Source organism: Carlito syrichta, unplaced genomic scaffold (genome assembly GCF_000164805.1).
Source record: "Carlito syrichta isolate Samal-C Ts95f unplaced genomic scaffold, Tarsius_syrichta-2.0.1 Scaffold314335, whole genome shotgun sequence".
NCBI classification, from domain to species: domain Eukaryota; kingdom Metazoa; phylum Chordata; class Mammalia; order Primates; family Tarsiidae; genus Carlito; species Carlito syrichta.
In genome coordinates, this window is record NW_007258431.1 from 597,384 (window position 1) to 620,642 (window position 23,259).

At 39.6% G+C, this 23,259-nt stretch overlaps 1 protein-coding gene across 1 annotated transcript in view; it reads left to right on the top strand.

Moving 5' to 3' along the window:
* The first annotated feature begins 272 nt into the window (after positions 1-272).
* Positions 273-23,259, top strand: part of ENOX2 (ecto-NOX disulfide-thiol exchanger 2) — a 295,559-nt gene continuing 272,572 nt past the window's right edge. The window contains exon 1 of the mRNA XM_008071461.2: positions 273-460. The gene's annotated coding sequence lies outside the window, so the exon portion shown is untranslated. The remainder of the gene's footprint in view (positions 461-23,259) is intronic.

Consider the following 23,259-nt stretch of genomic DNA (forward strand, 5'->3'; position numbering starts at 1 on the left):
CTACAACACCCAGAATCCTCTCCTTCGTCTGAACCCCAGGGACAATCAAACGCTGCGGCGGGGGATGATTTGTGGGTACATAGAAAGTGTCTCGACTCCATCTCCCACAATCCTCTGCTTTCACTTGAGTTTCTCCGCCAGTGTCAATATTGGATCCCCCCAGGAAGAACAGCCTCCAGCGACCTCAAACTACATTTCCCATGAAGGCAAGGGCCTGGGCCTCGGGCTTCCCTGGTGACCAGTAACCAATAGGAGACGCCGCAGCGGCCACCGTATGGGTGAGAGTCCAGCCTGAGGCCGGAGTGCCGGGCCTAGGCTGGCTCACGCTTGGCGGGGATTTCGGGAGACGGTGGCGAGGCGTGGGGCGCCGCGGGGGCACCACGCGTCCGGGAGCTGCCTCGCCGGCCCAATTTTCCGCGGCTGGGTAAGGAGTAACGCTTCGGAAGCCGGGGAGCTGGAGGTCAGAGAGGCAGAAAGCACGAGTGGTGGTGGCTGGGGACTGTGAAGCTGAGGGGGCCAAGGGAGGAGGGTGCTTCCGGGGCCGCTGTCCTCTGAGTCTAACTCCGCCCAGCTCCGCCTCTGCCGGGGAGGGGGTGTTGGGACTGGGAGTCGGGGGTGGGCTTTTGAGCTCTCCGCGCCAGTTCCCTGGAGTCTCGGGAACGCGCTCTTTTTTTCTCCAATCCGCCCGCTCTTTTTCGTTCACTCCGCTGCCCCCGCTCTGTTCCTCCTCCGAGGTCTGAAGTTAGGGGTTCGCGTCCAGGGTCTTGCATATCAGGTTTAGGCACACACCCCCATCCTTAAGCACACACTCCCCTTTTCCCTGGGGGCGTGGGAATTCCTTGCCACGTCCGGGGCGTGACTTTTTGTCACATTTTTCTCTGTCCCCTTGATGGTGGGGTAAAGATCGTCATCTCTTAACTGGCCCCTCTGTCACCCGTCCCTTCCCGGACCAGGTCTTTGGAGTGGAAAGAATTTTCCTTCAGTTTCTAGCAGGGATGTCAGCAGAAGAAGAAAGAAATCTTGCTTTTGAGAAATGTGTGTTTAAGGGTTCTGGTGAGAGTAGAAGGCAAGTTGAACCTGTTATAAAAACTGAGAGCTTCCGGGGTTTCCAGCAAAGTCTGATAGCCCTAATGTTGACAAACGTTTAGAGGGCACACCAACTACAGAATAAAGTAGACCATGTGAAACAGACTGTATTAATTACTGTATTATTACAAACGCGTGCAAAAAGTGCTATGGGGTTCAGTGGAAGGGCATACTGCTGGGGAAGGGGGGGTTGATCTATGTACATTCAAGCCTACCCCAGGAAGTGCTGAAGTCTTGAAGCCCTCATCTGTCTTTAAGTCTTTGTGAAGAAGGTAGATTTTAATTTGGGCTCCAACAGAGTAAAGGGGATTTGAAGTGGGCGAAGAGGAGGGAGAAAATGCTTCCCAATGCTGGAATTGGAGTTGGAGCAGGGTAGACAGAAGAGGGAGCACTCCGTAACAGGTGGGGTTGCCTGATTGGAGTAAAAGGTGTCAGCGGGATATTCTGGAAAATAAATAGGGTTGAAGTTTGGGGTCATAATAACATGATGCTTTGAGACATCCACATAGTTTGGATCTTTATTATCTTTATCAAATAAAATTCAAGGCAAAAAATTAAGATTGGATGATTTTTCTTTTCATCCTAGGGGGACCTGATTTGAGATCAATTCTTGGAGAAAACAAAGAAGTGTGGTGGTATGTTCCAGATGTGAGTTTAATTTAAATCCAAGAAGAAGTTTGTCTTACATATTCTTTGTTGCCATTCTTAGCTACATTTTATAGCCTAGTGACATCAATTTATTTCCTTAGGAAATGCATTTGCTCTCCCTGTGCATCTTATTATCTGAATTTTAGTCATTTCATTAGGTGACAATAACGACTGCTATTTAGCCCACATAATGTCCCACGCATCATGATAAACACTTGGTTGCATTATCTTAAGAGTGTTATGAAGTAGGTGCTATTATTTCCTTTTTTCCTAGAATAAAAGTCTAAAATGCAGAGATGTTAAACAGTGTACCTAAAGTCACTTAGATTGTAAGGAGTTGAGGTGAGATTTGAGTGTACAAATTTCTGACTTCAAAGTCCATGCTCTGTTTATCATGGTTTGCTGGTCTCAATGTTCATTTTCGTTCTTGGTTTTCCAGTTGTGATAAGAAGAGATTATTGTGAGGTATACTTCATTATCCTGGCCAAAACCCAAATGATTCACTTTGAATTTCTATGTCAGAATGTGTCTGCTGTAAAGTAGCTGCCAAAACCAAATTAGCTTAACTGCTATTGCAACCATAGCTAATTGTATCTGCCAAAACTATAGTCAGTATAGCTATTTCTGAATTAGATAAATCTCTTTATAAAATGTGTTATACCCCTAAGCTATTTGGATACCGACAATACTTTCAATTTTTTAAAAATTAGCTTTTTAAAAATGTTACATGGCACACTAGATGTCTTTCATGACCTCCACCCATGTGAGGGGTTGGAGATGCAACAAAATAGGAATTCTCCCTAGGTTTAGTTGGGGAGATTGATGCCCACAATTCAGAGATACTATAGTGTGTAGTATAACAGAGACAGGTACAAAGTCCTATGCAGTGATGGAGGAAGGAGTGACTAGCTGTTAAGGAGAGTCAGAGCGAAGACTTCTATGAGAAGGTGACATGACAGGTCTTGAATAATAATGAGTTTGCCAGACTGTGAAGAGTGGAAGGGAGGCTTTCCAAATGGAGGGATCAGTTTGTGAAAAACATATGACTGTATAGGAGCCAGGCATGTTCATTCAATGTGGAGGAATTCAGCATGACTGGGATGCAGATTGGAGAAAGGAAGGTATAATGGTAGGAGGGGAGTCTGGAAAGAGAGATTGGGGCTAATTTGTGAAGAACCTTGACTGCAATGCTAAGAAGTTGGGAAGTGCCACATAGGCCAATGGTTCTCAAAATGTAGGGTATCTGCCAGTGGTGGTGATGTCGTTGTGCTCCCACAAACATTTTAAAGTTTACTAGCTACATATTTGAATGTGTCTTATAAAAAATAACACTGAATTAGATCATCACATCTAAGGTTACTTAGGCTTTTGCTTAGTAAAAATAGAAAGTCAACCAGTTTTAAGTTAAAGACAAATATTAAGTAAATAATAGTATACATGTGTGAATATGGTAGAAATCACTGAGTAACACACAAATGATTGAAATTCGAGAAATGCTGCTTGTAGACAATAAAAAAGTTAAATGCCTTAGAAGAAGAGTACTATGATTAGATTTTTACTTTTGGATGACGACAGAGGGAAGGATACAGTGGAGGTGGATATGACTAGATAGGAGCCTGGCGCTCTGTTCCACAGAGAGATGATAAAGATCTGAGAATGGTGACACACAGCAGGAGGCACAGATTTGAAAAATGTTTAGGAGGTAGAATTAGGACTTGGTAGATGTGGATATTATTTTATCAATGTCGCCAGGATTGTTTTAAAAGTCTGTATGTGCCTCTTGACTGTTTTTCTTTATATTCTGTGGTCAGCATAATATTTCCAAAACATGCTATGTTTTATGTGCATTAAGGTTGTTGTTACTGTTCAAGAGTGGGTTTGGATTACATGCAAGCATCCTTTCTGCCTTACAGTGACCTTGAGAGCAGGGGCACAAATATTCAAGGCACTGGTAAAGAATATCACTTTGACCTGTGACCTTTAGCCTTGGCCTTCAAGACTCAGCTCCGATATCAACACCCTTGTGAAGCCTTTCCAACACCCCCCACTCCCACATACATGAATGTATGTACACACAAAGCAATGTTAGGCCTCTGACTTCCACAGGGCCCTGTATTTACCTCTCTTCTGGTCAGTATCACTCAATAGTGTGTCAGTCTGTGGACGTTTTCTGCCTCCCCCACTAGACTGTGAGCTTCCTGGGGGCAGGGACTAGGTTTCATTTATCTCCATACCCATAGCATCCAGAATGGCACCTGGCACATGGTAGACACCTAGTCAGTAGTCATTGGATGAAAAGAATGGATCAACAGATTTGCATGTATTTTACTGGGAACCTTGGTAGCACAGAGTGTTAAATGCTATGAAAAGACTAGCTGTTTGCTACATTGGCCATTTTTGCTGAATAAAGCAGTGATGAAAGTGCCCATAATTTCAATAGAGATTTTATTTTTTTCCACTCTTCCCAAGTTATCTTACCTTTTTCTTTCTCACCATTTACCTACCCAGACACCTGTTCTTGGTCCTGCCCTTTGCTTTGCTCCTCTTAACAGAGTTCACATTGCCTCGTCTCTGATACTTTGTCAGGAAACATCCCTGCTCTCTACCTACCTAAGTCCAGTTGTTTTTATCCTTGACATCACTCTCAAATTCATCTCCTCCTACTCATATACACTGCTCGTGGGACTGTAATTTGATACAGCCTTGCGAGAGAGTAATTTGTCAATAGCTGTGAATAATTTTAAAATCGAATATAGCTTTTCCTTCTTTTAAAATTTTTTTTTCTTTATTTTAAAGATGTGAGGTAGAATTCAGGGTTAGGCATACAAATGTTCATTATGCTGGTACCCTTGTTGATGAGGTATGCCTCTCCCTCCCCTGGCAGTTTCCATCAACAGCCAATCCCACCCCCCTTCCCCTGGCAATTTCCCACTACTGCCCATCCCTTTCTTATCGTATTATGATAATTTGAACATAGCTTTTCTTTCTACCTGCCACTTCAACTTTGAAGGCATTATACTTAGAAAACAATCATGATGTTTCAAAAAAATTAACTCCCAGGATGTCTATCCCAGAGTTGTTTATGATAATAGCAAAAAGGGAAGAAATTAGCATCTTAAATGTCTAATACTAAGGGTTTGAATGAATTCAACTGTGATACATCTATAGAATGTATGGCTAAGTAGCCATGTAAATTGATGTTACCAAAGAATATTTAAAATGTGGAAAATTGTTTATGATATACTAGGACAAAATTCAGGTCATAAAACTGTCAGTACAGAGTGGCAGATCCTAGTTTTAATATATACACGTCACACATACACACACACGCATCTGTGTAGGCATACACAGGGAAAAATCATGTCATGTTAAACTCAAAAAAATATTAATAGGGACTTGCTATAAATAGTAAGGTTACATATGACTTCTATTTTTAACCTTTTGTATATTTTTATTTTCTAATCTATAAGGATAAATTTGTTAATTTTTAAAAAGTTATTTTAAAAAGTTTTCCCTGTAAACACCCCTATTACCATTACCTTAGTTTAGAGCACACTACCCCATTCCCAACACATGTGCATCACTTGTAGTCTGGATTACTACTGCCTCCAGCCTGTCTCCTTTCCAGTCCACTTTCCACCAATGCTGACAGAATGATTTTTATAAATCAAAAATCTGAAGCTATCCAGCATCTATATAAAATAGTTCAAAGGCTGTCCATTGGCCTCAGGATAATATCCAAACTTCTTAGACTGGCTGATAAAACCTTTAAAAATCAGCTCCCTGCCGGGCTCAGTGGCTCAGCCTGTAATCCCGCGCCTTTGGGAAGCTGAGGTGAGTGGATTGCCTGAGCCCGCGGGTTTGAGACCCGCCTGGGCAGCGAGACCTCATCTCTACAATAAATCAAAAAATCAGCTGGGCATGGTAGCGCATGCCTGTAATTCTGGCTACTTGGAAGGCTGAGGAGGAAGGATCGCCGGAGCCCAGCAGGTCGAGGCTGCGGTGGCCGGGAGCGGCCACTGCACTCCAGTCTGGGCGACAGAGTGAGACTCCAACTCACAAAAAAAAAAAAAAATCAGCTCCCTGCTTACCTCTCCAGCTTCAGTTTTTCCTTCTATGATTTACTTTTTCTTGGGGTCGTAGACCAGTGCCAGGGACATAATAGGTGTTTAATTAATGTTATCCAAATGTTGGTGTGGATTGTATGGATTAACTGTTGTGTGCCAGGCAATCTACTGGTGTTTTATTTAATCCTCAGAGCCAAAATATTAAACGTACACAACAGTTCTTCCTATTTTACAAATGAGGAAAACTATTTTAAATAATAAAAGTAAGAAGAAAGGTTATCATAATAAAGAGCATTTTTTTAATGAATAAAAATGAAAACCCCCTGCCATAACTCAGTTCTTTTCATTTTTCTGCAACCTCTGCTGGTCTTTGTCAGTAAGAATACAGACTTTGTATATTCCCTTGGGCAAGTTACATGTGACCATAGCACAACAACAGCCCCAGACTGACATGATCTCATGACATTATGGTTCACATTGTGCTAATATACAGAACTCTTTCCTTTGTATACATAACACTTCATGCAGGAGAGACGGAATAGTTCCAATTGCTCTGTTTTTCTTTCTGTTTTGAAATTCTGTGTCTTTTGGGATGGGGATGTCGGCAGAGAGCTACGGAAAACTGTGATAGAATTGAATATACAAAAAACAATGTGTCTCATGGGAGCCGATGTCATTGGTTAATTTATTTTTTTAAATGTCATGTAGATGTATTTTCCAGCAATCTGTCCCAAGGGAAGACCTTGGTTGAATTCAACAGTTAATCCTATTTACAGAATGCAGCCCATGTGTGCACTATATTCTTGCATTGTTAAGTGATTGGAGACATATGTAGTGGATTACCATACGACATACAGTCGAGTGTATGTGGGTATCTGCTTTTCTCTATAATAACGTATCAGTGGTCATACTGTCATTCAGGATCCTGCAGTGTGTTCTTTCCATCATTTTCCTTATAAATAGTATCCATTGTGCAAAAATGGATGATCTTTAATGGACAGAGATCCTAAGCATGAATCATCTGAATAAAATGATATTACTTTGTAAGGAATTGTGACTTTTAAATACTCCAGAAAAAAAGAATCTATAGTTTTTCTCCTTTACGATCAAATAGGTAGAACACAGAAATTACAGTAGAGCTTCAGTTCATTCAGTGAATTATTGTCAGCTTACTGTGTGAAAGCACTCCATTAGGCACTGTGCTAGATACTTATAAATGCCACTTTTAATGCCTTCCAGACAGAAGGAGTGAGTGAGAGCACACACAAGAGAAAGAACATTCAAGAGCAAATGAAAGAAAGAGAAGATTTTAGCAAACAGGCCCATCATATAAATGAAAATTTATCCAGCTGAAAATTGGAATGTGTGCCAGTGGGGATTTATTTATTTATTTTCTCTCTGTGGGATATCTTGGCAAAGTGAGTTACCAGATCACTGATAAGCAAATGATCTACTTCTCTGTTTACAAAAGTATGAGAGAAGGAACAGTGACTTCTGTGCATCCAGTCCTGCACAAGCCTGCTGGTGATGTTGTGAGACTTATGATTGTGTCAGCTTTTCCAGGGTTTCTGTCTCTGCTGCAGAGATTTGGCAGACACCTCAGACAAATTTTATGTCTCTTAAATCTTCCTCAAGCTAGGCTTGGCTCTTAGATTTATATGTACAAAAAAAGTAAAGTGTTTACCAGTTTGACATTTTTGAAGATCAAAACAGACTTAGTTTTTAAGAAATCGGCATACACCTCAGTTTAGTCTACAGAAAGAGCTAATTGCTTTTTGCTATTTGTTTAAAACAGCCCAAATGTTTACTTTTTAAAGTGGCTACTGATCATATGTCTAAAGATTTATATTCCAGTTCTCAGTGTTGCTTCTTTTTTTCTTACCTACAAAGTGTAAAGTTTTGCTAGTCTTAATTTTCCTTTTTTTTTTTTTGCCTTTACTGATACATAGTATGAAATCTTGTAGCATGGGAGGCATGGTGAAATCCATTGGCAATCCAGGAGGAAAACAGATAGCTTTTATTAGCTCTGCTCCCCTCCCCTTTTTGATGCCATGTTTTTCCGTGGTCTCTTATCCACAAAATATTGTTCCTTGACATAATAACGATAGATGAGAAGAATTGAGGAGTTTTTAGTGATCACTCATTAACAAGACTGGTCCAAATGCGTCTGTAGGCAGAGCACAAATGAAAGCGTGACAGTAATTTAGAAGAGTAGAAACACTGTATAAAGAATGTCACATAAACAACATTGCTTCAGTGGTGAACTGTGAAAGGTAAGGATGGAGAAATCTCCAGTAACGGCCCTTTGCATCTGCTCCAGCTGCTCTTCGTTTTAAACCAGCAGCAACTTCCAATGAGAGTTTCCTGGGATAGAAATTATCCTACAGTAAGCCCCCCAAAGATGTTCTCCTACCATTTCTTTTTCATTGGGTCCTCAAATGTACTTCACTAGGATTACTTTGGTCATACACTATTCTAATTTTTACCTTTCAAGAGATGCTGGGTTTGAATTCAAGGGACACTTGATGTTCAAGCTCATTCATTCAGCAGACATTTGAGTACATATACAGGGGAAGACCCTATGTTAAGCGCTGGGAATATAATAATGGATTGATTGTAATCCCTTGCTTGCCCTTAAGGAACTCACAGTCTAGTGGGGGAGATAGACGTTCAAACCAATGATTATATTCCAGTGTGAAAGATGCTCAGAGAGGTATGTGCAAGGTGCTCTTGGAACATGGTGGAGGGAATTACTGCTTGGGGTGGCCAACTTACAGATCAGAATCTAACTGCTGAATCAGAGGGTAAATAGGCATGGCCTGGACTCTAATGGACAAAGAGGTGGTGGGCAAGGATTCCAGGCAGAGGGACCACAAACACATGCAAGGCAGTCACTTTTGTAAACCTGGGTAGTTCAGATAAAGGTAAGATATTGTGTGTGAACCACTGAGATCGTGAGAAAGAAAGACACCATAAGAATCTGGAAAGGTGTCCTGTGGCCAGTTGATGAAGGAAGTCGGCTTGCTAAGAAGCATGGCAGTTGTCTTATGTGCAGGAATGAGTGAGCACAAGTTTTTGTTTGTTTGTTTGTTTTGTTTTGTTTTTTAGTTGGAGTCCCATTCTGTCACCCAGGCTTGAGTGCAGTGGCAAGGTCGCAGCCACCATAATCTCGACCTGTTGGGCTCAGGTGATCCTTCTACCTCAGCCTTCTAAGTAGCTGGAACTACAGACATGCACCACTACACCCAGCTAATTTTTTTGATTTACTGTAGAGATAAGGTCTGGCCAAGTTGCCCAGGCTGGTCTTGAACCCCTGGGCTCAGGCGATCCTCTCACCTCCACCTCCCAAATTGCTGGGATTACAGGCATGAGCCACCATACCTGGCTGAGCACAGGGTTTTAAATGAACATAACTGGATTGGAGGATGGGATTCATAGGGTGGGGAATTGGAGACAGAGGAAGTCTACTTTCCAATTTGACAGTCTTTGAGAGGGTTTACCCTAAACACTATTCAGCAATGCCATCTCCATTAGGATTTCTTTCATATACAAAGATCACTTTGAACAATAGTTTCCTTCTATATACAAGACATACTTTCCTGTACTCCTTCACCTGTAACTTAGATAAATATTCACTCTTTCCAACTCAAATCAGTGATCCCAGCAGTAATTGAGGTCTGATTATCATGAAGGAAAGAAATCAGTTTTGAAGCACAGCAGCTTCATTTCAAAACCATTATATGAGACTTATTTATTGCTTGCTGAGTCAGCAGGCTGAGGCAAGTGCTGGTCAGCTCCGCTTGGGGATTGGGGGAGGGAAATAGACAGGCTGAAGAGATGTCAAGGAGTTGCTGTTTGAAAAATGGGTAGCATCCAGAATATCGTAAATCCCTCAAAACCATGTCCAGATATGGGAAGTAGATAGAAGGACCTACTTATGTCTTATATGCCTACTTTAGTAGACATATAAGAAGCGTATTAATATGAAACAAATGTATGTTGAAGGTATCTGGGCCCAAACAAATTATACTATCTAGCCAATCAATTTTAGTACATGGTTCTTTACCTGACTCAAACACAGTAAATGGCTTTCCATTATCCATAGGATGAAGTCCAAACTCTTCATTGTGGCTTTCAGTACTCTGGCTCCAACCTTTCCAATCTTTATACTTATTTCTTATGGAACTCTGCTCCAGCCAGTTACCCTTTCAGACACTGCTTTGGCTTCACCTCTCCTATACTGTGACCCCTCTCAGTATTGGGACTATGTTTTTTACCTTTATTAATCCCCCACAATACCTGGCATAGTGTCTTACATAGATATAAATATAGTTATAGGTATAGATATAGACATATAGAGATATATAGTAGGCCCCCAAGGTATATCTGTGGGTTGACTGCTATTGTTCAGCACCCTTCTGCCATTCTTTCCAAAATTTTTACTACTATTGACCTAATACCCTTTCTACTAAAAATGGCAACTGAGACACTAGGTGCAACTTTGTTCAACAAACTATCTTTTTTTTTTTTTAGTTTGAAATGCTTTTAAGTATAGAAAAATTGCAGTAATCATACAAGAGCTCTTGTATACCATTCACTAGTATTCACCAGTGTTTATCCTATTTACTTTATGATTTTTAATATAAATATGATTATTTTGTTCTAAAACATTTAAGGATGAATAAGCTATATACTTTACCACCTCTCCCTTTTCTCAACCTTTTATTATGAAAATATTCAAATATACAGAAAAGTTGGAAGAATTGTACCGTAAACACCCAGATACCTATTGTTTCTATTCTATAATGAATGTTTTATGTTTTCTTTATCACCTATCCATCCTTTTATGCATTTCAAATTAAGTTGCTGACATCAATACAGTTTTTCTAAAATTCTCATTATGCATATTATTAACTAGATGAACAAACTATTTTGTGCTCTGAAACTGACCACATTATCCAATTATAACTGCATTTACTGTGTTGTTGCCAAAGCTCTAGTCTACCTGTGTGCCTTAGATCTGTTTGGCCATGAAGCACATGTCTCTTTCATTAACTTTTGGATGCCCCTCTATTTCACCTAGTGCCTTGCCAGGTACACATTCCATGGATACCACTTGATGCTGATGAGCAGAGACAGAGCTAGAACCAGGGGAAGAAACACAATAAAACCAGAATGAACTGGGGGAGAAGGGGAGAATGGAATATATGAGAAGAGGGCTGCGTGTGAATGGGAGAGAAGACAGGGCTTGAAGAATAGAGGGCAGAAGGACGTATCAGCCCACCTTATACTTCCAGCAATACTTCTATCTGCTGCTTCCCAGCCCTCTCTTTGGAAGGATAGGTTCCAGGAGATTAGGGACTATTGCTGCTTAGCAGAGCACATGACAAGTCTCCTTGCTACTCCTTAGGAAGCACCAAATAATATATTCATGTTGCTTTATGAATATGCTAATCTACCATGAGATGCTGCTTAGTTTTGGAGAATGTAGGTGGGCCACTGAAAATGTCTTTCAAACTATATCTGCGCTATAGCCAAAGACCACTTGAGCTTAATGAATTCTAGTTTCCCTTTTCTTTATAACTTTTCATTTCTTGTGTTGCTTATGAACACAAGGATAGCTCTAATCTGGATTTATTGAGAGGTCATTTTGTGCCAAGTACTGTGCTAGATGCTATCATATCATTGACATTTTCCAACAACCTGGTGAGGTAGGTACTACTTCTTTTCCCATTTGCCATATAAGAAAATTGGAGACACCGCATGGTTAAGTACCTTTTCCATAAGCCAGAATTCAAGACATTAAATGCGTTACTCCAGAACCCAGTAGTCCTCTAACCATTATACCACACTGTCAAATGATTTTTTTAAGTCAATTGGGTATAAACGGCAAGAAAAATGACTTTCACTGTATTGTCTCAGCATGTGGTTTATTCACCAAGCAAGTCCATATGAATCACTGAGTTTAAAAAAAAAAAAATGTATGTTGCTATAGTAATGGATTCAGGTTGCTTGAGTTCAAATCCCAGTTTCATCACTTACCAGTCCAGTACTGGAAGCAAGTCTCTTAACATCAGGGAGCACCAGTTTCCTTGCCTATAAAGTGAGAATTAAAATGCCTACCATAGCATTGTATTGTGAAGACTGATTAAGAAAAGTATGCAAAAGGCCAGGTGCGCTGGCTTATGCCTATAATCCCAGTACTTTGGGAGGCCAAGGCAAGAGGATTGCTTGAACTCAGGAGTTTGACACCAGCCTGGGCAACATAGCAAGACTTGTATCTACAAAAAAATAAAAATAAAAAAATCCAGGTGTGGTGGTGCACTCCTTTGTGCCAGCTACTTGGGAGGCCGGGTCAGGAGAATCGCCTGAGTCCAGGAGGTTGAGGCTGTGGTGAGCCGTGATTTTGCTGCTGTACTCCAGCCTGGATGACAGAGTGAGATCCTGACTCAAAAAAAGAAAAGAAAATTATGCAAATGTATCATATCACATCTGGCATGCAGTAGAGGCCCAGCATATATCTAGATCACTGTTATTCCCTCCTTCTTCCTTTTATTGGACCAGACCACTCACCTGCATCTTTCACTTGAGGAAAACAAACTGTTCCTGAATCTATTTTTTGAGGAGAGACATTCTGGAAAAGAATATTAGGTTGACTATTTCTGATGCTGAACAAGGACAGTTACTAACTCTTATGTGAAGCATTTTTCAGAATAACCATTTTTCAAAACAACCCTTAGGAGAGTTGGGGTGGCTTATTTTTCTGATTTTGGGAGATTAAGGCCAAACTGTGACTTTATCTATTTTGCCACCAGAGTAAATTTCAATATTGGTATAGACTAATAGACCTGGGATGTTGACAATTCCAGGCTGGCCATTTCAAGGCAGACAAGCTGAGGCTAAGAGAGTAGAAGTGACTTGACCAAAGTCATAGCGGGGACCAAAGTCATAGTGGGGAGGTGGTGGGGAAGGGGGTAGAAATCAGAAGAACTCCATTCTCTCGACTCCTTATTCAGTGTTCATCCTACGGTTCCTTTGTGAGCTTTCAGGCAGGTGAAACCAAGCCTTGATGCATGCTCTTTGCAGGAGCTTGAACTGATTGGACTCCCAGGGTTTGGTACAAGTTTGATTGATTCAGGAAACGTGAAGCTTTGTTCTGGTTCAAATTAATTCACTAGTTTTTGTTGGTTTCAAACTGTTAGCATTTCAGTTTTGTTTGGGGGTTAGCAAATTAGTGTTGCTTCTTCCTGTTTAGGCTCATGGTGTGGTTCAAGTTCTTGGTTCTTTGAAATCTTCCATTGGGATTTTTGTTTCTGACAAAAACACTCAGAATCCAAGGTGGCTAATGACGGGAATTTACTTGAAAAGATCAGTCAGGCTTGGTGACGGTTGCTGAGGAGGAGCTTGGGTGGTTTAGGGGACCATTAGTGCTTACATTCCAGAGATTGAAATCAGTATAATGGAAACATTGCAATGGCTTTTGGGGGGTGTGTGTGTGTGTGTGTGTGTGTGTGTGTGTGTGTGTGTGTGTGTGTGTGTGTGTGTGTGTGTGTGTGTGTGTGTGTTTATCAGGATGTGCTGGTGCTTTCAATGCCATCCTTGCTAATCTGGGTTGAAACTGCTGCCTCCCACCTCTTTGCCTTTTGGGACACTCTGTCAGTCATATTCTTGATAAGATCCTCATTTTTTTGTTATGGGATAGAAGCTAACATCTTTCCTGTCCCTTTTCCCTTTACTTTACATAACCCTTCTGAGGAACTTGGGGAATATGAATTTCAAGCTTAAATTTGTGGAGGAGTTTAGTTGCAATGCCCAAAGGTAGAACAGTCTGACTGAAATACAGCCTTTGTTTCTCTCTCACCAATGTGTTTTTTAATGTCTCAGGCAAGCCTCCTTTCCCAAATCTGAAATTGGGCTGACACCTTTCTTAGTGGCCAACCATGCTGCAGGTGAGGCTGTGGTGGAGGGGGTTGCAGTGATGAGGCCTCTGGGGAATTGAATCCCACCTGCCTGGCATTCCACAAGCCAGAGGAAAGAGTTCTGGTGCTGGGGCTGTCAATACCTTTTCAAGCTATTACCTAAGTAGTTGGAAGGCTAGGATTGCAGCTGTGGTAGTAAAGGGGCTATTCTCAATACCACAAAAAGGCAAACACTTTCTAGAAGGTGAGATTATGGCTGATCTCAGCAACTATATTTCTGATTAGAAAGAAAGCTCTTTAGATTCATTTTCTCTTTTCTCCTCCCCTCCCCTTCTCTCTCCTTCTCCCCTCTCCTCTTCCCTCCCTCCCTCTCATCTCTTCTCCTCTTTCTTTTTCTATGGCTTGCTTGCTCTTAACTACCAGTGACCTAATCCTTTGTGATTCATATTATCCATTTTTCCTATAGGTTTAACATAGATTTTGGATATATATATATATTTACTGGCATTTTCAGTAGTAGCAGTGACATTTAAAGGGGCAATGAGGAAAAGTTTCTTCTCACAAGAAGTACACTGGGCACTTGTTTGAGGACACATATGGCATTGGAGGGGGCCATTGAAGCTGACATCTGATATTCTGCTATAGCCCCCCCCTTTTTTTTTTTTTTTTTTTTGGCTGCTTCAGATTTGGACAGACACACACTTGGGTAACCACCATACAGATGGAAATCAGGACATGTGGGATTTGGCTGAACCAAAGGTCCCCAAACATTGCCTGGATCATTTAGTGCCTCAGGTGTGGCCACCCCAGGACTTCATGTGCTAAAATTGTGTCCCAGCTGAAGCCAGCTGGTCACTGTATATATAGCATCAAGGCAGCTTGGAGCCTTATTCATAAAGCATGACTTTGGATTTTTACCTTGTGGGTTGAGACTTAGCTAATCAACTTGAATCCTTCCCCACACACTGGACAATGAGGATGTGCCAGGCACATAGAAAGATTTAACAGAAGGAGATGTTCATAGTCCAGTACTTTGCATTCTAGATGGGGCATAGAACTAGACCATAGGAAGAAAAAAATAGACTAACTCTCCAGAAAGGAAAGAGAGAATTAGAGGGCTCTAGTCTCTTTTAAAAACTTTTGATGTATTATTTAAAAAATTTTTTTTTCAAAATATTACCCCTCTGTGGAATTTTAAGAACAGTGACTCCTTCTAATTTTACATTTTGAAGTATTGAACAGTATTTCATGAAATCATATTGACCCTTTCTTTTTATTTGCCTTATGTGATAGAGGTGTCTCACTTCAGTCATTAGGCAATATTTGTTTCAGGGTATAGTATTAACAGTCCCATGCAGTTGTAAGCCCGTCACAATTTACAAAAGGATTTTCATGCCCGTTATTTCATTAGCTCTTCACAACAATCCTGTGAAGCAGTCAGGTAGGCACTATTATCTCCAGTTAATAAACAAGGGAACTTAGACTCAGAGGAGTTAAGTGACTTGTTCAGAGTCACACAGCTAGAGAGTTGTAGTATGGGAAGCCGAGCCCAGGTTTTCTAATACCCCAGCCCCAGTGCTCCTTCAATTATATCATGTTTCCTTCCTAAGAGACTGTTTCTCTTTTGTTCCTATTCATACTTAATTTTAAAATCAGTCTAAAAATATGCTTTAGTTTAGCAGATGAGTAAAACTAAAGCATTTACAGGTAAAGTGCCTTCGTAAGGTCATCCATCAAGTGGATCCTGCACATAGTGACTGACTTTTCACCTTGACTTTAACCAAACTATTTTTAGGTAGACATAGATTTGTTTTTCAGGGTAAAAACAAAAGTTGTGTGATCCACTGATTATAGATGTGAAAGCTGTTCTTGGGGAATGGGACAAGAGATGAAAAGTTAGCTTAAAATAATTAGCTTCTTGCCTTTTTGTTACGAGATGTCATGTTCAATAGAATTTGATTTCTTTATACTTCCTTTGTTTCCAGCCCTTTAAATATGATTCTTTGGGGAAAATTAGCAAATATTCATTCTGAATGTTGATTTCTCAGGAAAAGGGTAGCTGAAGGAAAGAGAAAGTGGAGGGGTGACTTTCCATGCCCTATAAGAGTAGGCAAGCATTATTTTGTTTGGAGCTGCGAGCTAAGATTTCTTCTAAGGCATGCAAATCGTAAAGTTCTGATTTGTCAACTGCATGCTGTTTCTTTAGGCACTGATGTATGAAATCCCGAACGAATTCTCCGATGAGCATACTGCTAATTGCTTCTCCACCTGCTCTCCAACCTCCTCCACCCCACCCCCTCCACTCCCAATTCAGCCTATAAGTGTCCGTCATTGGAGATGGATGGTGACACATGCAGTAATAGCAATTCATAAAAGCCAGTTCCAGCCCTTGTCTTCAAGGCTCCTGGATTTTCCACTGCCTGCTTTTGTGTAAGTGAAGTGGATGGAAGTGCTACTGGCATCAGAATCCACCTCCCTATGCTCCGTTGCTAAAGCTCAGTTGCTCGGCTGGAGCTGAGCTAAACAGAAGCATCGGATCTGAGCTGAATTGTGGCTGTTTTTTTTTTTCCCCTCAATGGGGGGGTGGGTTAGGGATAGTGTATAGTGAGGGTTTGAGGTGCTTTGGCTTTTCTTTTGTGGAGAGAAGAGGGTAAGGAGAAAATAACTCACAATAGGATACAACGTGGAAACAGTTCCCTGAAGAGTGTCACAATGTTCCTGGTACAATATACAGGTATAGTATGTTTTATTTTATCTGAAATTTCCCTTTTATTTTAAAGTGCACTTCTTTCTTTTATTTTACCTTCACTTCAACTGTACTGAAGGACAAATAGGGTCCTAATGAGCTAAACAAAATAGCTGCATAAAACATGCCTGCCCCCAGCTATAATGTTTGTAGCAGATTGCTTTGTAAAATCTGGGTTTTCCGTTAAATTGGTAGTCCCGATCCCTTAATTGTGCACGCTTCTCTGCTGTATTCTTGTATTGAATTTCTGAAGTCTTATGTCTGCAACTGGTAGTATGTGACATAGCCTAGAGTGTTTGCACAGAAGACACAGTGCTTTGGAAGCAAAAGGCAATTTTTAAACACTTGGTGTGTTAGGTTTCTTTTGAGTTTATTAACTCCCGTATTTGTTAATTGGTTGTATAGGTTTGGGATATAGTTAAGGGTAAGTTAACTTCAAATAGGAAACATTCCGGAACACATCTGTTCAGTAAATTTATTTTTTATTTCATTATTGAACAAAGGTTGATGAACATGATATTGTTTGTTTATTCTCTGGATAGAAAAAAAGTGTTGGCAATAGCAAGGTTAAAAATACCAACCCTAAACCATCTGTATTGTAAAAAAAAATCATTGGATCCAAAGTGTTTCTTAAGTATTCTCTTAAGCTTTCAAAAGCATACTAGTTCAGAATAATGAAGAACTTGAAGACTGATCAGGTATCGGTGAATGTTGTTTGAAAGGCTTCTTATACAGCAGTTAGACAGAAAGGACCCTTGCAAATGAAAAGCCTTGAGAAAGTTTCACTTTCTTGCTGCACAGAACAGAAGCTTAGTTCCTACAACCACATATCTTGATAAGTTTGAATATCACTTATTGTCAAGGACTTTCATCTCCATTCTTGCTTTTTTATTCTTAAAATATTGTGCCCCTGCACTTAAGAGCTAAAAGATCATGTTCTATTTTGCTGCGTGGTTTGACAGTTGATTTCGCTCCTCAATAATTGGACAGCATGCAGATGATGTGGAGAAGGGAGTGAGTGACAATATTTCAAGGTTACGTTGAAGAGCATACAGTGAACCTTAGTGCCTGGACCAACAGCTGCTGAATTGAATTGTCTGCAATTAAAGCAACAGCAGGTTTGTGTAGTCTCCCTGCAGCCTGTTTATTTGAATTTAAAGCTTCAGTTTCTTCTTTGGGTACTGGTTGGTTTGTTTTGCTAAGTGTTGGAAAGTTGTGCTTGCTGGATGTTTTCTTTATACTCCAATGCATGCTTGATTCTAGAAGAGCCATCTCTGTACATTTTCACGTGAGAAGTTGGGATTTCTCTCTTCTGGGTAAAACAGAGACTGTCTCATTTTCGCCACTACAAAATTAAATAGATTCGCATGGAAAATATTGTTGTTTTCAATAAATAGAGGCTTCTCATGGACTGGTGTTACTGGTTTCAGTTTCTGACAGTGAAAAATACTGGCCTTTATTATGCTACTGTAATTACTATATCTGGGAAAAACTTTGCTAATAAAAATGCTTACATTTTTAAAAATGGTGACATCATCTCCTTGCCGTCTCTCAATTCCGGAATGACCTAATGAATAATTTCTAGTCTAACTAGGTGGCTTTTATGACTGAATTTTATTTATATTCTAATAGTGAATGCATGTTTAATTTCTTAACGGTTTTACTCTATAAAAATGGTTTTACGTGATTAAAACATTATAATTGCATTATGATAGTTGGTTAGTGAATAATAGTGGATGTGATATAAAACATTTGTACAGTGATTTAATGTATACTTTCTTAGTTGTTCTCATAACAACACTGTGTAAGGTCAGTGATGATGTGGTCTTCATTTTGTAGGTAAGCAAACTGAGAGTCAGAGGATAAGTAACTGACTCGCGGTCTCACGTCTAATAAGTGACAGAGCCTGAACTTACAGGTTATATTATTTGATTCAAAAATTTGTGCTTTTACCTCCCTTAACACTATGCTGTGTCTCAGTTGATGGGTCTAGGGTAAATTTGACTTATGCTACTTGTCAAGAAGAATACATTCAGTCATTTACTAAAAAAATAAAAAATAAAAAATATTCTTTGATAGGACTCTAGAGATTTTTTAATCCACTTATTTTTTAATCCACTTATTTTAATATGTGAATGATTTCTAGATACATTTTACAGATAGATACAAGAAACAGTAGTGTTTTAATTAATCTATACACCAATATGAATGAAAGCAGAACCTTGTGAAGTTTTGGGAAGCAAAATGTTGTCTAATTCAAAAGACGAATGTGGAATATTTTTCTTCTAAATAAGCTACCTTGTTTTTAATATTCCACTCAATGAGCTTGATGATTGTTTTCATGAAAGTGTGTGCTTTAAGATGTACTGGCCATGAATGTGACATACTATATGTTTTGAAAATTAGAGTATTTTTTTCAGGATCAACAGAAAAAAATATACAGCTGAGTTTCATGCTTTTTTTTTTTCTGTCTGCCTATATCTCTCTCTCTCTTTCTCCATATATGTATATGTATAAAATCAGCTTTCTCATCTTTTAAAATTTCCAAATGCTTTCTCAATTTTTAAATTCATTAGTTTTAAGGGAAAAAACATACTTTCTGTCCTACTAGAGGAAGGGAATATTATTTAACGTTGCATGATTATTTCAGCATATGAACTCAGATACTTGAGTAGCTCATACTAGCTCTTTGATAAAACTTTCTTTAAAACCCCTTTAGTAAACATCTCAAACAGGTCATTTTTAGATCTGAATGTATTAGAGACTACTGGAGAAATAACTGGATACGCATGCCATAGACAACTCTTCTTCAGTATTTAACAGTGAATATTTGAGAATGTTGTCAAGAAAATGAGCCAGAGATAGGGCAAGTTTTGTTATAACCTGTTTATGAAACTTTTAGAAAGATGGTGATGAATATATTGTCTCAGACACCATGTAATCAGAATTTATCCTTATCTAAGATGTTATCTTTATATTTTAACATATATTAAAGAAAAGCTATCTTTGTATTATTTCCTTCTGGCAAAAAAAGAAAAGAGGATGGCATAAAGCCCTTTCATCATTCTTTAAACTTAAATATATTTGACACTTAAAAATTCAGGAGAACATGGGGGAATAGATCAGGATTAGAGGAAGGAAAACTGGGCAAACTAGGCATTTGATTGGAAATTCCACATTAAACTTGTTTTCAGGTGGCAAATTTCCTGTGGTGTTGGAGGATCTGGCTAACACCCCTCACTCCAGTTCTTATTCTGGAAACAAGCATACTGAATATAAATGAAAAAGAACGTATTAGGGCTTTCAAATAAATTGACATTCTCTGATTGGTGAAAGAAAGAGTCTTTCATCTCCAAAATAATCACTTTCTCCCTGCCCTGTTTGAGGCCAAGATACATTAGAGGGGGTGATTTCTAAGTTCTAGTTTTTCAGGAAGCTAACGTTGAGTTGTCTGTTGGATTTTCCCCTTCAGTACACCTGTGAGTGTGTTTTAGCGAAGGAAATCACAGGTCTTATGGATTATAAGGGTTAGTATACATCAATCAGTGTGTGCTGGAGCTGGCATGCACTAGGTTACTTACAGGGATCACTAAGAATATTTACAAATTTGAAGATGTATTCATGTCTGCCTTTCCCCAAAAAGGACTTAGTATGCTCATTATGAATAATACAGTAATTAAGGCATGCTATCTATGCAGGACAGTGTACTGCAGATGTCCCTTGGGCTGCTAAACTATACCGCTTGACTTTAATAGGCCAGCACAGTTAAGTGTGTGCCCTATATATATATGTATATACACACACACACAAACACACGTGCAATATATATAGCATATGTATGAGTGTGTGTGTATATATATATACACACACACACACAATAGCGTGTGTATGTGTGTGTGTGTATACATACATACACACACAATAATAAGAATAGCTAACATTTATTGAATGCTTACTCTGTGCTAGGCCATGTTATAAATACCTTATATGCTTGAACTCATTAACCTTAACAGCCCTCATAGCCCTCCCACGAGGTAGGTAGTATTATTTCCATTTTAGGCTTAGAGAAACTGAGACACAGAGTTTAAGTAACCTGCCCACCATGTCACACAATTACTAGGTAGCAGAATTAATATTCAGTCACAGGAAGTTTGTCTTCAGAGCCCATGCTCTTAACCACTATGGACTATGCTGTATGTCTTTTTTTTTTTTTTTTTTTAATGCTATGTAGTACTTTTTTTTTTATTTTAAAGATGTGGGATACAATTCAGGGTTAGGTATACAATTGCTCATTATGCATGTACCCTTATTGATGAGGTGGGCCCCCCTTACCCCAGCAGATTCCCACTACTGCCAATTCTTTTCTTGTAGTATTACCATAATTGTTCAAGGTTCACTTATAAGTGAGAACATGTGATACTCAGTTCTTTGTTTCTGTGATAGGTCACTTGGTATTATGGATTCTAAATCCATCCAGGTTGCTGTGAAGTTCATAATTTTGTCCTTCTTTATGGCTGTGTAATATTCCTTCATGTATATGTATAACATTTTTTAGATCCAGTTCTCTTTTGATGGGCAGCATGGTTAGTTCCATGTTTTTGCTATTGTGAACAATGCTGCAATAAATATACGTTTGCAGGTATCTTTTTTATAGAGTGATTTGAGTACCTCCAGCTATATTCCCAGTAGGAGGATTGCGGGGTCGTATGGAAGGTTGATTTTTAGATCTTTTAGGAATTACCACACTATTTTGCACAGAGGCTGTACTAGTTTACACTCCCACCAACAGTGTAGAAGTGTTCCCTTTTCCCCACATCCTCTCCAGCATCTGTTGTTTTTTGAGTTATTGATGATGGCCATCCTGACTGGAGTTAGGTGGTATGTCAGTGTGGTTTTAATTTGATTTATTTGGTGACTAGTGAAACTGAGTATTTTTTCATGTATCTGTTGGCTGCTCATATGTCTGCTTTTGAGAAGTGTCTATTCATATCTTTTGCCCACTTTGTAATGGGGTTGTTTGATTTTTTCTTTTCAGCACATTTGCGTTCCTTGTAGATCCTAAATGTTAGGCCTTTGTCAGACATACAATTGGCAAATATTTTTTCCCAGTCTGTGGGCTGTCTGCCCACTCTCTGGATGGTTTCTTTGACTTTGTAGAAGTTTGTCAGTTTGCTGAGGTCCCACTTGTGTATCTTATCTCTTATGGCTTGGGCACTTGGGGTTTTGATCAGGAATTGGTTACCAGTTCCTATTTCAATAAGGATGTCTCCTGCATTTTCGAAGAATCTTATAGTTTGAGGTTTTACATTTAGGTCTTTGATCCATTTAGAGTTGATTTTTGTATATGGTGATAGGTAGGAGTCCTGTTTTAATCTTCTGCATGTGGTCAGCCAGTTTTCCCAGCACCATTTACTGAGTAGGTTCTCCTCTCTCCAGTGTGGTTGATGGTGGAGGCTTTGCCGAAGGTGAATTGGTTGAGAAATCGAGGTTTCGCTTCTGGAATCTCTGTCCTGTTCCATTGATCTATATGCCTGTTCTTGTACCTATACCAGGCTGTTTTGATTATTGTAGATTTACATGTGCTGTATGTCTTTAAGGGCACTTCATTGAAGAAGCAGTTTGTCCACCTTTGTGCCACCCAGAGCAAATATTCCATTGTCTGTGACTTCGAACGACCTAGAGAGTGTAGAGCTGTCTGCTCAGCAGACTGCTGAATATTTTTACTTTCATTCTGACTCCCATAGCTGGTACTCTCCATTGACGTGGGGGATCATTGCATCTCCAGCAGTTTCTAAACATTGCCACTACTCATGTTCTTTCTTCAGATTTTCAGCCTTGCTTTAAAAATCTCTTTCAGATTCTGTTGCTTCTCTCTCTATTCTCAGCTCTTTGCAACAAGAAACATTGCCAACCAGAGTGTAATTTTTCTTCCATGCAGCCAAATGACCAATCATAGCACATCTTCCCCACATTTACTGTCTCCCCACTCCACTTTATGCCTAACTATTAGAGTGTTCTTCCTGAATGCAGATGTTATCCTATCGCTTCTCTCCTCAACAATTTTTTAAAGGGCTTTGGTTTTTTTTCCAAATAGGCATTCAAGGCCATTGATGGTCTTGTCCGAGTCCCCCAGAATACCTTTGTACTCTTATCTCCCACTACACAACCTTCTCTAGACCCTATTTCCCTGCCACTGTAGACCACTTCTGGGTCAGCAGGTATACCCCAAATTTTCAGGCTTGTGTACCTTTCCCCATGCTGGTCTCCACATGTAAATTGCCATCCTTCCACATCTCCAACAACCCTTCAGCTACTCAGTATTTAAGGTTCCACTCAAATCACACCTGCAACTGTATTTAATACTTATTTTTGGTCTGTCCTTCCCCCACTAGACTTTCTTGCAGTCATAACAATATTTTACTTGTCTCTTAGCACATAGCCTAGTGCCTTGCACATAGTTAGCACTCTCATGCAATATTCAGGTCTTCAGCAGCTGTGCCACCAAAGAGGTTAGAGCTCTTCCAAAGCATGAGAGTTCCAGAAGCCAAATGACTAGAACATTTCTGCTTCGTATAAGATATTCTCGAATATTCTGTTCAAAAGGTTTGTTTCTAGTGCAACTACCTTCTTGATTTTTTCTAATATCCTTGCTCAAGTCTCCTGTACTTTGAAAGCTGCTTCTTTTGCCTTTGTGGAACGCTTTGCATTTTTATAGTGAGATAAGGGCTTCCCCATGTATACACATTAATTCTTATACATTCAAGAAAATAAATTAGTGTATGTGAAGCAATAA